Here is a 15,640-nt window from a genome sequence, read left to right as displayed (position 1 = left end):
TGGGGAGGGCTATGCCCGTCACTTACAAGAAGGCATGGAGAGGGTCCACGGGCCTTCGCACGCCGCCAACTTCAGCTGGCAGGTGCCAAAATGAAGCGTAGGTACGACCACCGGAGCTAAGTGAGCCCATATTCTCTGGGGATGAAGATTTGCTTTTTCAATCCCCAGAGACGGAAGGGCAGATGCCCCAAGCTCACGTCGCCTTGGCAAGGCCCGGGGGTCGTCCTGGTGCAAATTTGTGCCGTGGTTATAAAAATTAAAACGGGACCACGAGCTCTCCCTCGGATCGTCCATGCCGACCGGTTAAGACCCTACACAGGCGAGCAGGCACCCTCGTGGATCGCTCTGGCCTTAGAGGCCAAGGCACGACCCATTACCCCCATAGATTGGGGCTCATAGCATAGAGGACTGGGGGAGTATTGTACCCCCCACGTGGGGGTGTGGTGGTGTGACCATTCCCCACTATGGGGGGGGCCATGAGCACTAGTTTAGGGGGATAGCATTGTTAGGCCCATGGAGGGGCTGGCAATGGTTGCTCCATGGGGGCACCGAAGCACTAGCTGAGGGAGGGCTAGGATAATTGTTAGGGATCCTCTCTAGAATCTAGAGAGACCATAGGGACTGAGATTTAAGTAGTGACCATGAACTATAGTGGGTGGGGACGTAGAGAGTTTAGTGGTTGTTAACAAAGGGTGTGCGTAGTGTAAAGGGACGACGAGGGAAGCATGAGTTAAAGGGGAAATCAGTTAGATAGATGATGCTGTGTGTGTGAGAATAAATGGATTGTGTTGTAGTGTGGAAATAATTGGTGTGGAATGCATGGTGCGAAAGATTGAATGGGGGGAGTGGAACCCATTCACGGAGGCCGGGTGGGTAGTTCAAAGTTAGATAGAGGGTGCAGGTAAATTGCATGGATATTGACAGCTGTGGTGCTGATTGTGGAAAGGTAGTGTTTTGTGAGGTGCAGGAGGCAGTGGAATGGCTGGGCGTGTGGTTTGTTGGTAGATAGTTGGCTGGGGCACCCCGCTGGTCACTGGGAGCTCGTCGGCCAGGTAAGGCCGTAGGTAGGCTCAGGGAGCCAGTTTGGTTAGTGTCACTGTGAGTGGGGCCCTAGGATCCAGGGAAGGGACTCGGGTTGCCCAAATGCCAAGGTGGGCATCTGTTGGGAAGTGCCAAGGAGGGCCTTCCCCAGATAGATTAGGGTGAGGAGTAGGCGAGCTCGGGAGACGGCTCCGGTGGACCAGGGGGTGCAGGCACGTAGACCTGCAGGTGAAGCCACACGACCCAGCCCCGAAATTGTGCGAGGGCACAAGTAGAAAATTTGTGGGGTTAGACCCAAATTCAGAGGTGCACCACAGTGTGGGCAATGGGAATTCGGGTTCTTAGAACCGCATAGTTTAAAGAGGCCTACTGGCAGAGTAAGACCCTGGGGAGTTTAAATGAGTAATGTTGTTAGTGTAGTTAGGATGTGAGACCCCTTCGCACCATCCACAACCATCCACCACAGAGGACGAATTTTGCACCGAGAGGCTCTGTGGGCTGTTTGGTAAGTGAGTTGCATTACGACGTGAGTACGAAACATTGTGTTCATTCCGCCTTTCCTTCCTGGGAGAACTTGGTGGGAGTTGGGGACGAATTTGGCATAAAGAAGGGATGGGGGAGACAAGACGTAGAGACGAATTGTAAATACAAGGAGGGCTAGGGTAGTGTCGTTAACGGTGGGGGTACGTACGGGTAGGGCCAGGCTCGAGTTCACTCTGCCGGCGTTCCTCTCACCCGCCTCTTGTCATACCTGTGTTTTGCGTTGCCACCGTTTCCTTTCCTTATCCTCGTTGCGTTTTCTCCTCTTCCCCGATCCAGGACCATCACGAGGACTCACCTTGCCGTCACAGCATCTTGCTGCCATCCATCACTCACTCCCATCATCCCATCACTCACCCATTATGGACCACAACCTCTGTGGCCACACCCATTTCCATTGTTTCACCTCCTGGCTGCCCCCATCATCTTGCTGCATATGGACCATCTGTTGGGTGGCATTGACGCCACACATTTGGACCACGTTTTGAGTGGACCTGCTCACGAAATAAATAAATAAAATGATCCATGTGTGCAAGTATGAAGATGTAGATGGCCCTGATCTTGAAATGGCCTGTATGCCAGTCAGGGCCAGCTGGTTTTGTTAGCCCCCCTACCAAGGCAAGAAGCCACAAGATGACGCCAGCAAGAAATTCTCCACACTTTATTCCTCAAGTCCAGGTCCTGGGTCATGGTTTTTTGTAAAATAAATTGTGTTTAGTGTAAAATGTAAAAATGTTGCCCACCGGTTATGTGTTTAGTTTCAAAATTCCAGCAATCGCGAACAGTATAAGGTTGTGGGTGTGAATCCGTTAGGTAGTTTCTCATCGCATTAGGAGGGACATATTTAGTTTTAAAAAGTAAATTTAAATGTTTAGAAAAAAATAAAGAATAATGGCGCACACATTGGGATTAGAGTGTTACGGATTCGTCACTTCCATTGTTGTGGGGTTCTCATCCACTGTAAACATTTTTGGTTGCATGTACTATTATTGTTATCGTTTAGGTGAAATAGAGATAACTGTTTTCGAAAGGTAAAAAAAGTTAGTGTTTTAAAAGAAACCGGAAACTGGATCGGGACCCGGACGAAGAGGAAGAGGAAGAAGAGGCGGAGTGAGTGAGGTCGGAGAAGCAGCCGAGCTGCGTCGAGGTTTTGAGCAAACGCTGACGAACGGGGGTCACAAGTGAACCTTGGGTTTCCTGGGAAAGGGATTCCTGCGACAGAGTTGTTATCGCTGTGACAGATAAACCTGCGTGACAGGTTTTGCGGTTAATTCCGAAGAGAATCATTGGAGTGCCATTACGTCTCGAGAACGAACCGTTGGCCATTTTGCCTCGCGCCTGATTTCGCATCGCTCCAGGTTTTTCACCTCGCTTCAACCATTTCACCGCATCCAGACGTTAACCTGGTGTGTGTGTGTAACGTGGATTTTGATTGCAAATTTGCGGTTCGCCGATTGGGAGCCGTAGAACGTCCATACCCGAAGGTGTGATTTCCCAGCCGCCTCTTGAGGACACTTTTGCTTATCTTTGGCAGAGTGACTGTCAACCGAGCGGGATTCTGGTCTCGATACAACATTGTTCTGATGATCACTGGAGCGTGGATCGACTTTGGTTTGAAGCTGGGACAGAGACATTGGGAATGTTATTTTCGCTCACTTGGAGCACAGTGAGTTATATTGTACGAAACTGATGGTACCATCATAGGAATGATATATTGGTTGTATAATTGATTAATATTGTTATTGTACTGTTATTTTTGTGTGACCTTAATACAATACTTGTTTGTTGGTAACAATTGGTGTGGTTTCACAATTGATCTTTGACACACAGAATAACACATCTTTCTGCCGTGACTCCTCTCGGGACTCAGAGGTACACCGTGACCGGGGTTTGGGGAGGAGCACGTAACAGAAATTGGGGCCTCGTCCGGGATAGAATTCCCTAACATTCCCAAAATTCCCAAATTTGGAATTTCCTAACATATCCCAAATTTTTCACAAAAAAATTGGAATTTTTTTGTGTGAAGGTTAACAGGTGCTAACTGATAGTCACCATGATGTTTGACGCAGAAAGGTTTGCGGCGTCCCCTAACGAGGCACAGTTCCAGGCGTTAAAAAGATCGGAACTCATGATATTGGCCAAATATTTTAACTTGGAGGTCCGAGTTAGTATGAAGAAAGCAGAGATGCAGACATTGGTGGTGGAGTCTCTAGTGGGACAAGGAACATGGGAAGAGGTAGCCTTGGATTGGTTACCAGAGGAAAAAGGAAATGTGGAGCTCCGGAAAATGGAGATGCAACTGCAGAGCCAGGAGAGGTTAGAGGAAAGAAGAGCAGAGGAAAGAGCAGAGGAAAGGAGAGCTGAAAGGGAGTTAAAGGAACATGACATGGAGTATCAGAAGGAACTTAAACTCAAGGAGCTGGAATTACTGGGAGAACGGAGAGAATTAGTATCCATGCCGGCTAGTTCGACAACTAGTGAGAACTCTTGGGATGTTGGTAGGCATGTGAGGCTGGTTCCAACCTTCAATGAAAAGGAGGTAGCCAAGTTGTTTTTTTACATTTTGAGAAGGTGTCTCAAATGCGAAAATGGCCTGTGGGGTCCTGGACTATTAGTGCAAAGTGTGCTGGTGGGTAAAGCTCAAGATATATTTTCGGCTTTACCGATTGACCAATGTGCAGATTATGAGATAGTGAAGAAAGCCATTCTCAAAGACGATGAATTGGTCCCTGAAGCTTACCGGCAAAAATTCAGGAATGCCAGGAAGAGGGAGAGTGAGACCCATGTGGAGTTTGCCAGAATGAAGGAAACCATGTTTGATAGGTGGTGTGACTTGAAGGAGATTGGGAAAGACTTCAACCTGTTACGACAATTGATCTTGGTGGAGGAATTCAAACAGTGTGTCCACGTGGACATTAAAGTACATCTGGATGAGAAGAAAGTACCAGAGTTGTATGAGGCAGCAACCGTGGCAGATGACTATGCCTTGACACACAGGATGGGGTTCCACAAACCTAACTTACCGCCTAGAGTTAGCCTGGGGAGTTACAGTAAATCAGGTTCGGAGAACAGATTTTCATGGAGGCGGCCTCGAGAGGACGATGGGGACAAATCTGATACCGCGACTTTTAGGGATCAGAAGACTGCAGTTCCAAGACATACCTATCTTCCGGGGGGGCCCGTGGCAGACCACGAGTTTTTCCTCCGGGCCGACTTGCCCTTTTTGCAAGAAACCTGGGCATTTGATGTCCCAATGTTACGCCCTGAAAAGGAAAAATCAGGAGCGGAGTCAAACTAGTGCAACTCCGAATGCATTGGCCAATGTGAGAAATCGTCCTTGGAGGACAGTGCCTTGTGAAGGTTCCCATGCCAAAGTTACGGCATCACAGAACGACCTTGTTCAAGAGGGTTACAAACCTTTTATTTCAGAGGGGTTTGTGTCACTGGATGGGGACTTAACGAACCAGAGACCTGTTAGGGTATTGAGGGACACAGGAGCACATCAATCTTGGATGCTTGAAGGCATTTTGCCATTGACAGAGAAGACGGAAACTGGTGTTTGTGTTCTTTTATAGGGGGTTGGTGGCTATGTTAAAGCTCCTCTTCATGTCATCCATTTGAAGTCTGATTTGGTGTCAGGAACGGTCACCGTAGGTTTACAAGCCACTCTTCCTGTAGAGAGAATCTCTTTTATTATCGGGAATGATTTGGCCGGTGGTCGAGTTTCTGGTAATCCGATGTTGGTTGAAAAGCCCAGTATGGAAAATAACACCACACAGTTAGAGCAGGAGATTCCAGGTATCTTTCCATCCTGTGCAGTGACTCGTGCTATGGGTAGGAAGCGCTCTGAAGAGAAGGAGAAGGAAGGTGATGTGGATTTGGGTTCCTTAGAGGTATTGGAGGAAAATTCTGAAAGAGGTAATAGGAAAGGGAGTGACATCAAGGAACTGAAGGAAAAGGTGGCATCTGTGACAAAAGAGGAAATGGAGTGTCCGTCGGAGACATCTGGGAACAAGGCTGAACAAAAGGTGCTGGTCCAAAAGAGACTTGTTGAAGAACAACACGGCGATTCGGAGATCCGGAGTTTAATTGGTAAAGCCGTTACAGAGGAAGCGGCTATGAAGATACCTGTTGGTTACTTCATGAAAGGGGAAATACTCATGAGAAAATGGAGACCACCGGAGGTGCCAGCAAACGATGAGTGGAAAGTTCATTACCAAATTGTGGTGCCACCGCCGGAAGGAGATATATAGTTTGGCGCATGAGAAACCTTTGGCCAGACACCTTGGAGTGAACAAGACATGTGACAGAATATTGGTACATTTTTTCTGGCCAGGATTGCGAAGTGATGTGGCGGAGTTCTGTAAATCTTGCCACTCTTGCCAGCTGGTGGGAAAACCGAATCAGAAAGTCCCATCCGCACCTTTAAAACCAATTCCAGCTTTTGAAGAGCCATTCAGCCGTGTCATTATTGACTGTGTCGGCCCTTTACCGAAAACTAAGGCTGGACATCAGTATTTGCTGACCATCATGTGCGCTTCCACAAGGTTCCCAGAGGCAGGGCCTCTTAGAAAAATTACTGCGGCAGTTATTGCGAAGGCCTTGATTAAATTTTTCACTTTGGTTGGCCTACCTAATGTCATCCAGTCTGATCAGGGTTCCAATTTCATATCAACGCTTTTTCAGCAAGTGGTACACCTGTTGGGAGTGGAGCAAGTAAGATCAAGTACTTACCATCCCGAGAGCCAAGGGGCCTTGGAAAGGTTTCACCAGACATTGAAGAATATGATTAGAACGTATTGTTTTGAATGTGACAAGGATTGGGATGAAGGAATACCCTCATTGTTGTTTGCTACGAGGGAATCCGTTCAGGAGTCATTGGGATTCAGTCCTTTTGAACTTGTGTTTGGACACGCAGTGCGAGGACCATTGAAATTAGTGAAAGAACAGTGGCTACAGGAGGAGTCACAGTCAACAGTGGTAGAGTATGTGTCAACGGTTAGGCACAGATTGGCAAAGGCTTGTGAAGTTGCAAGAAGAAACTTGAAAGTGACACAGGATAAAATGAAAGTGAGACATGACAAGAAATCTCAGATAAGAAATTTCAGTCCTGAGGACCGAGTTTTAGTGTTGCTTCCTGTTCCTGGTCAGCCACGACAGGCTAGATATTTCGGTCCCTATGCAATCGAAAGGAGGGTTAATGAAACAGATTACGTGGTGACAACTCCCGACCGACGGAAAAAGCGGCAGCTGTGTCATGTCAACCAACTGAAGAAATATTATGAGAGGAAGCCTGTGGAAAAAATGGTTCCTGTCTCACCTGTAGTCGGGGTGCAAGAGAATCCAGAGTTAAAACTCTTCACTGATCACAACCCCTTAACCTTCATTAAAAAAAAAATGAAAAATAAAAATCAGAGGTTGATGAGATGGAGTTTGGCTTTGCAGGAGTTCAACTTGGAAATTGAGCATGTAAAGGGCAGGGACAATGTCGTTGCGGATGCTTTATCCAGAGTGAACTAACTTTGGAAATTCCTGTAGGTTGTTTGGAAGTTTTGTTGCTTTATTTTGGGGAATATTAATTATTGTTGCTCACGTGAATTGATCATTTGGGAGTGAGTTTTACTTTTGAGTGTTAAAAGAGTTTTTGCATGCAAAGAAAGTTTTCACTATGTTCCAACTTTCTTTCTTGAGGGGGGGAAGTGTTACGGATTCGTCACTTCCGTTGTTGTGGTTCTCATCCACTGTAAAGATTTTTGGTTGCATGTACTATTATTGCTAAAAGGGGTGGCGTCAGGAAGGGCATCCGGCTATAAAAACATTGCCTCAAAAAGAGAACCATGACAATTACAACTACATATGGGCAGGGTACAGCCCGGAGTACCCCGTGGGAGACCCCACTCCCTCTCGTCAAAACTCAAGGTGGGTAACCCGATCGAAGCAAGGGTGGAAATCACTCCATTTATGATGACGAAAAGTCTGATGCCCGACGTGGAGATAGGTTTCTGAGGTTTGGGACATGGAATGTAGGGACAATGACAGGGAGATCAGGAGAAGTGGTGGAAGTATTGGTCAGAAGAAGAGTGGGCATATGTTGTGTGCAGGAGACGAGATGGAAGGGAAGTGGTGTGAGAATGGTGAACGGTAGGCAGGGACAGAAATACAAGTTTGTGTGGCAAGGGTGCCCGGAGGGCGTGAATTGTGTTGGTGTCCTGTTTTCTGAGGAGTTTGTAGACAGTGTGGTGAGTGTGACGAGAGTGAGTGAAAGGTTGATGATGGTGAAAATGATGATTGGAAAGCTCTTGGTGAACGTCATCTCGGGATATGCTCCGCAGGTTGGTCGGAGTGATGAAGAGAAGGACAAGTTATGGTGTGCAATAGAGAAGCTGATGGAAAACGTGAAAGATAAGGAAGTTGTTGTGGTAGGAGGAGACCTAAATGGACATGTGGGAAGGAGTATGGACGGTTTTGAGGGAGTTCATGGGGGTTACGGATATGGTGTGAGAAATGGAGAAGGTGAAAGGATTTTGGAGTTTGCTGATGGAGTTGATTTGTAATACTCAGTTCCCAAAAGAGGATAATAAGCTTGTTACATACACGTCAGGTGGGTCGACGACAACCGTTGACTACCTGATGGTGCGTCGGCGAGATAGGGGGCACCTCCGGGACACAAAGGTGATCCCGGGGGAGGAGGCTGTTTCACAGCACCACTTGGTTGTCTGCGACATAAGAGTGAAAGGTGCGAGGAGAACTCGGCGGGTGAAGTACCAACCGAGAATGAAGGTGTGGAGGTTGAAAGAGGTGACAGTAAGGGAGGCATTAAAAGAGAGGCTGAGTATGGTAGACGCTGATGTGGTTGAGCTTGAAAGTGGTTGGATGTCAATGAAAGATAGTCTGTTGGGAGCCGTTGGTGAGGTATGTGGATGGACAAAAGGACCACCGAGGTACTCGGAAACATGGTGGTGGGATGACGAAGTTGGAAAGAAGATTGACGAGAAGAGGAAGAAGTTCAAGGAGTGGCAGAAGGCGAAGGGTACGGGGGCAGAAAAGGAACAGCATGAAAGTTATAAGGCAGCCAAGAAGGTTGCAAAGAAAGAGGTAGCAAAGGCGCAGGAGGCATGCAGGAAAATGTTCGGAGAACGCTTGGATTTGGAAGAGGGTCAGAGAGCGGTATTCAGGATTGCAAAGCAGATAGCGAAAGAGAGGTGTGATGTGATGGGGGTGAGTTACTTGAAGGATGAAGTGGGACAAATCATTGTGGACCCAGATGGAATTAAAGGAAGATGGAAGAAATATATGGAAATACTGTTGAATGCAGAGAATGAATGGGATGGCAACATAGAGAGTAACCCAGTTTTAGGACTGGCAGAGAAGATAACCGAGAAGGAAGTTGAGGAAGCGATTAAAGCAATGAAGAGTAGAAAAGCGGGAGGGCCGACGGGAGTTGTGGGAGATATGTTGAAGGCAGCGGGAAATTGGGGTGTGAAGAGAATGACAGCGATCTGCAATCTGGTGGTGAAAGAAGGCCGCATTCCAGTGGATTGGGAACTGAGTACCCTCGTCCCTCTATACAAGGGGAAAGGTGATCCTCTGGACTGTGGCTCGTATCGAGCGATAACGTTATTGGAGAATGGAATGAAGGTATTGGAAAGGGTGTTGGAGAGGAGGATAAGGAAGAAAGTGAAGATTGACGAAATGCAGTTTGGATTTATGCCAGGAAGAGGAACGACAGACGCGCTTTTTATTGCGAGGCAGTTGCAGGAGAAGTACATCGAGAAGAGGAAGAGTGTGTTTCTTGGGTTTGTTGATCTGGAGAAAGCATTCGATATGGTTCCACATGAAGTAGTGACATGGGCATTGAGGAAGTTAGGAGTGGAGGAATGGTTGATCAGAGTAGTGATGGCAATGTACAAAAGAGCGCGCACAGCTGTAAGGACGAAGGACGGGAACAGTGGTGAGTTTGAGGTGAAGGTGGGAGTGCATCAGGGTTGGGTACTAAGTCCACTACTATTTGTAGCTGTGATGGAGGTACTGGCTCGGAACGTAAAGGAGGGTTTACCGTGGGAGTTGTTAAATGCAGATGATCTGGTGTTGATTGCAGAAAGTATAGATGGACTGAGGGAGAAGATCAACAAGTGGAAGGAATGTATGGAGACGAAAGGTCTGAAGGTGAATATGGGAAAAACAAAGGTGATGGCAAGTGGTAAAGCATGTGGTGAGGTGGAAAGAACTGGGAAGTGGCCATGTGCTATGTGCAGGAAGAGTGTCGGAGTGAACTCAATTCAATGTCCAATGTGCGCTGAGTGGGTTCATCAAAAATGTTGTGGTTTGAGAGGGTCATTAACCAGTGTGGCAGCTACATTCAAGTGTAAGGTGTGCACAGAGTGAGCTGCAGATGGAGGAAATGTTGAGTTGGATCTTGGAGACGGCGTGAAGCTGGAAGGTGTGAAAACATTTAGTTACCTAGGAGACATGCTGAATGGAGAAGGTGGATCAGACTCGGCAACGGTTTCTAGAGTGAGGTGTGCATGGAAGAAGTTTCGGGAACTGAGTGGCGTGCTGACGAGGAGGGAAGTGTCGTTGAAGCTGAAGAGAAAGGTGTATGCTGCATGTGTGAGAAGTGTTATGATTTATGGGAGCGAGACATGGGTAATGAACGTCGAGCAGCAATGAAGGCTGGAAAGGGTGGAAATGCGAATGGTTCTGTGGATGTGTGGAGTATCGTTGAGAGAGAGGAAGCCAAATGATGAATTCCGAAAGATGATGGGAATAGAGCCTGTGATGGATGCTGTGAAGAGAAAGAGTTTGAGATGGTTTGGTCATGTGTTGAGGAAGGATGAAAGTGACTGGTTGAGAAGAGTGATGGAAATGAATGTGGAAGGAAGTAGAGGACGGGGAAGGCCGAGAAAGACTTGGCTAAAGATGGTCGAAGAAGAAATGCGGGCAAGGGGGTTAACAAGGGGAGATGCAGAAAATAGGGCAAAATGGAGAAGATTGGCATTGGGACTGCAAGGCTAACCCCCGCTCTTGCAGGGAAAATGGCCTTAAAATGCCTGTTGTAAAATGCCTGTTGTACTATTATTGTTATCGTTTAGGTGAAATAGAGATAACTGTTTTCGAAAGGTAAAAAAAAGTTAGTGTTTTAAAAGAAACCGGAAACCGGATCGGGAACAAAGAGGAAGAGGAAGAAGAGGCGGACCGAGTGAGGTCGGAGAAGGAGCCGAGCTGCGTTGAGGTTTTGAGCAAACGCTGGCGAACGGGGGTCAAAAGTGAACCTTGGGTTTCCTGGGAAAGGGATTCCTGCGACAGAGTTGTTATCGCTGTGACAGATAAACCTGCGTGACAGGTTTTGCCGTTGATTCCGAAGAGAATCATTGGAGTGCCGTTACGTCTCGAGAACGGACCGTTGGCCATTTTGCCTCGCGCCTGATTTCGCATCGCTCCAGGTTTTTCACCTCGCTTCAACCATTTCATCGCATCCAGACGTTAACCTGGTGTGTGTGTAACGTGGATTTTGAGTGTGAATTTGCGGTTCGTCGATTGGAAGCCGTAGAACGTCCATACCCGAAGGTGTGATTTCCCAGCCGCCTCTTGAAGACACTTTTGCCTGTCTTTGGCAGTGTGACTGTCAACCGAGCGGGATTCTGGTCTCGATACAACATCGTTCTGACGATCACTGGAGCGTGGATCGACTTTGGTTTGAAGCTGGGACAGAGACATTGGGAATGTTATTTTCGCTCACTTGGAGCACAGTGAGTTATATTGTACGAAACTGATGGTACCATCATAGGAACTAGGGCATGCCCGTACTATATATATATCTAAAATTATATCCCCCCCCCTCTATTTACATGAAATGGTTTGGTCCATTCGCAAAGCCAAAGCGAACGGCTTGCGAGTACGGTGACAATCCCCCCCCCCCCCCCCCTCTATTTACATGAAATGGTTTGGTCCAAAGCGAACGGCTTGCGAGTACGGTGACAATCCCCCCCCTCTATTTACATGAAATGGTTTGGTCCAAAGCGAACGGCTTGCGAGTACGGTGACAATCCCCCCCCCCCCCCCCCCTCTATTTACATGAAATGGTTTGGTCCAAAGCGAACGGCTTGCGGAGTTTGGTAAAGAAATCGCCATAGCGTGCACAAACGCGCAGGAAAGCGAAAGAATCGCAAATTAGTTTTAATTAGTTTTAAAACATAGTTTAACGGCAACATAGTTTGCCAACGTGAAATAAATGAATACGCTCTCAAATGTGCCGTCCGAGGCAGAGTCTGTTCGCCAGGTTCGGCACACGTGATAGCTCGCTGCTCTCTGATTGGTTGAATCGTTTTTTGGACATAGCTCGGTAACTACTTCTCCGATTAATATGAAACCTTGAAAAGGCACATCCTCGGGTCCCCAGCAATATACCTGGCAAGTTTAAAGTATATCGGACCCGTGGTTGTCGAGAAACAGCGGTCACAGACATACAGACATACAGAGATTACTGGAATTATAGATAGATGATATATTGGTTGTATAATTAATTAATATTGTTATTGTACTGTTATTTTTGTGTGACCTTAATACAATACTTGTTTGTTGGTAACAATTGGTGTGGTTTCACCATTGATCTTTGACACACAGAATAATACATCTTTTTGCCGTGACTCCTCTCGGGGCTCGGAGGTACACCGTGACCGGGGTTTGGGGTGGAGCACGTAACAAGAGTTTAAAATGTTAGGGGAATCACATATACGTGTCACACTAATAGTAATGTTAAAAGAATGCCAGCTCACCCTAGCCGCTCCATGTGGACGACTCGGGTTGAGTCTCGGTGAGAGGAGGGGTAGTGTGGCGGTTTTGCCATAAAGGCAAACCCCCTTTTTAGTTAATTGCACGACAACATGTAGCCTGCAGTAGTTAGTTATTTCTTATTGAACGTAAAGATTAGCCCTTTCCCATTGTGTAGTAATCAAGACCAATATGTGTTGAGAGTTTCAGGATTCAGGATCTCAGGAGGCAGGATTTCAAACCTCGGTGTGGTTAAAGGAGGACATTTTGATGAGCAGGAAGGCGTGGCCGGAATCACAGGCCCACGTGACCAATGATGGGTCGGAACGCGTCGCCAGCATGCGACAAACCTCAGCCAATGGGAGGCTGTGGAACATTTTGGAGGCGTGGGTGGATGTGATGAAACCCCCGCCGATCGCATTTCCAGCCTCTTGCATTTCGCCTCGCCGACGAGACCTCTCTTGCTCTTGCTTGTGGATTTTGCATCGCCGAGGACTCCTGCTCTTGCTTTTGGGATTTAGCTGCGCGACGAGATCTCTTGCTTTTTGCATTGACGCCCGACACCCATCGCTCTTCGCCGATCTCTGGGCTCTGGACTCTTGCATTTTTGCTTCGACGCTCTGCTTGCATTTGTGCTTCGCCGACGCCTCTTGCTTGTCCAACCTGTGCTGAGTTCGTCCGTGCCGACGTCGAGGCGGCGGTTCGTCCTTCGGACCTGACCTCGTCCAGGCTGCACGTCTGGATCGAGGATCGAGCTGCGCACACCAGACCACGTGGCCACCTTTGGAGTCAATCCCAGCACGTACATCGGTACGATAATAACCAGCGTGTTATTCCATGTGTGAGTGTGAGAGTGTGAAGGCGCCAGTGGGGTTTATTATTAGGTAAGAATTGATAAGGTGCATCTTCATCTTTTTCTCTGTGCCTTCAAAATAAAAGGCTGTACATTTTGTGTTACTTTCAAACCTGTTCGGATACGTCCTTTCTCCATTGGCCTCACATCATCCGAGACCGAATTTGGCTTGAATCAGGTCCGTAAATCACGTGAGGTAACGTCGCTTTCCACACCGTGCAAATCCGCTCGGCACTCACTAAAGTGTGGGAAGCGAGGGTTCGATCCCTGGTTTTCTTCGGTCGCGTGTCTTGAAGGTATTTGGGATCCATTGACCAGCAAACTCTTCGGCCTGTGGCTGGGAGGTTGGCGATCGGAATTGCTTAGCAATCCGTCAATCACGAGTCTCGTCGCTCGCAGTCGGCGGCCTCAGTGGAACCGGAGTTCGAGGGGGAACGGGGCATAAACCCCCCTTTGTACGTCGACGAACCCGGCATCTGCAACAATATCATGGTTTTATACCTGGGATCATTGAAATTACACTGGGCCATGGATGAACACCCAGACCTAAGGCCTGTCAATCTGTGCTGCTTCATTGAATGGTGGCACATGATTTTAATTTATGTGATCAGGCCAGCTGTCAAGTGACGGAGTCCTATGTCGGATGTCCGGAGACACGAAAGACACCGCACTGAGGCTACAAGCCGTTTAATGGTAGAGTAAATACACATGTGGGAGAGAGAGAGAGAGATCGCTCGAATCTGACTCGGTCCCTTCTCGAATACAATTCCCAGTGAGCTTCCTTTAAATACCAGCAGGCTAGGTCCAGCGCAGTGGAGATAAAAAATCTCCGCTGGCAGTTTCCCTACAAAGCTGAGTCACGTGTGCATGCACCACACTCGTTACTTTGAGGATCACTTCATTGGAATGCGGGAGTCTTGGTTCAAAGGGAGGGGGCAGCACATATTTCCTGTCATCATTTGCAGAAAGCCAGAGAACCATTGTCAGATAAGGAGAAAGGTAACTAGAGCTTCCAGGGAAGCAGAACTCAACTGAACTGACTGGAGTTTGATCAAAACCCATAAATATTTGTGGACGTTAAAGTCTTAACGTCGTTTCGGAGCTGAAAACAATATGGCGGCCTATGGCGGCCATTTTGTGACGGATCGGGTTGGAATGCAATAGCATCCTACCTTGTGTGGTAAGGGTTAAACATTCTAAGTTTAATCAAAATCTGTTAATATTTGTGGACGCTAGAGTGTTAACGTCGTTTTCATGACCAAAAACAAAATGGTTGCCTAAGTCCGCCATTTTTCAATGGATCGGGCTGAAATGTAATAACAACCTGGTCCTTGGCGTAAGGATTCTGCATGTCAAGTTTGATCAGAATCGGTTTATATTTGTGGACGCTGGAGTGTTAATGTCGAAAAGTTAACGGACGACAGACGACGGACGCCAGAGGGTTCAGTATGTGATGAACTCAACTGGACGGTAGTCCAGTTGAGTTAATAAAAAAAATGGAAGGAAAAACACATCACAGGGTCTGAGATATACGTTCTTAGCCCTTTAGTAAACTAATGAGAAACGAGTTTAAATGAGGCAATCTCTGGTTCCCCCATCTCAAGGAATGTGTTTTGACCAAGCTTCAAGGATGCATGTGCAAGTAGAGATAAGATAAAGCATGGGTCAACACTAACAGGTTTCAGAAGGGAATTAGCTGCAGGTAATAAAAGCAGAGTGAATGGAAATAGAAAACAAAGGTATATTCCTTCATACCAACTCCAACACAAGCAAATGAATGTAAAGCAGTGGGATCGAGCCAGGTGAGCTGAAAACCGAGCCGAAATGTATAATATCAATATGGTATATATTTTCTATGTTCATAAAGGGCATAACTCCGTGAAAACAAAAAAATGGGGAAACGCCCCACGACCCAAATTTGTTCTTTAACTCATCATAACAATGCCATGTACCAAGTTTCAGTTGAATATGTTAAAGGGTATGGAAAAAGTGCAGAAAACCACAGGCGTAATGGACGGAAGGACAGATGGAGAGCAAACCTATAGTCCCCTCCGGGTAGGGAACTAATAAATGAAAGGCAACAAACAATGCAAGAGAGACTGGAAGATGACAAACATATTCCTCAACCGCAGCTCAATTCTCCCAGGTATGCTCTTTCACCACAGGTATCACCACCACCACCACCTTTAGCGGCCATTTTTCCCCGCAGAGCAGGGGTTGGCCTTTTTCGGGCACCGTAGTCCCCTTTTTGAAGCAATGTTTTATGGCCGGATGCTCTTCCTGCCGCCAACCATGTTGGTCGCCTCTTGCGACACACAGGGAATTACCAGTGAACTGGTACTCCATTTGCCCACCTCAGAGGGATGACAGGCTGAGTCAAACCCACTGGCATTAATTCAGCGATCGACCGGAATTCGAACCCAGGATCCTAGGATC

The 15,640-nt window shown here is 47.3% G+C and overlaps 1 protein-coding gene across 4 annotated transcripts in view; it reads right to left on the bottom strand.

Moving 5' to 3' along the window:
* LMNB1 (lamin B1) overlaps positions 1-15,640 on the bottom strand; it is a 90,122-nt gene that overhangs the window by 24,201 nt on the left and 50,281 nt on the right. The gene's annotated exons all lie outside the window — the stretch shown is intronic.

Source organism: Myxine glutinosa, chromosome 2, assembly GCF_964187855.1.
Source record: "Myxine glutinosa chromosome 2, kmMyxGlut1.1, whole genome shotgun sequence".
NCBI lineage: Eukaryota > Metazoa > Chordata > Myxini > Myxiniformes > Myxinidae > Myxine > Myxine glutinosa.
Note: the sequence above shows the minus strand (reverse complement) of the source record. Positions and strands in the feature narration are given on the sequence as shown.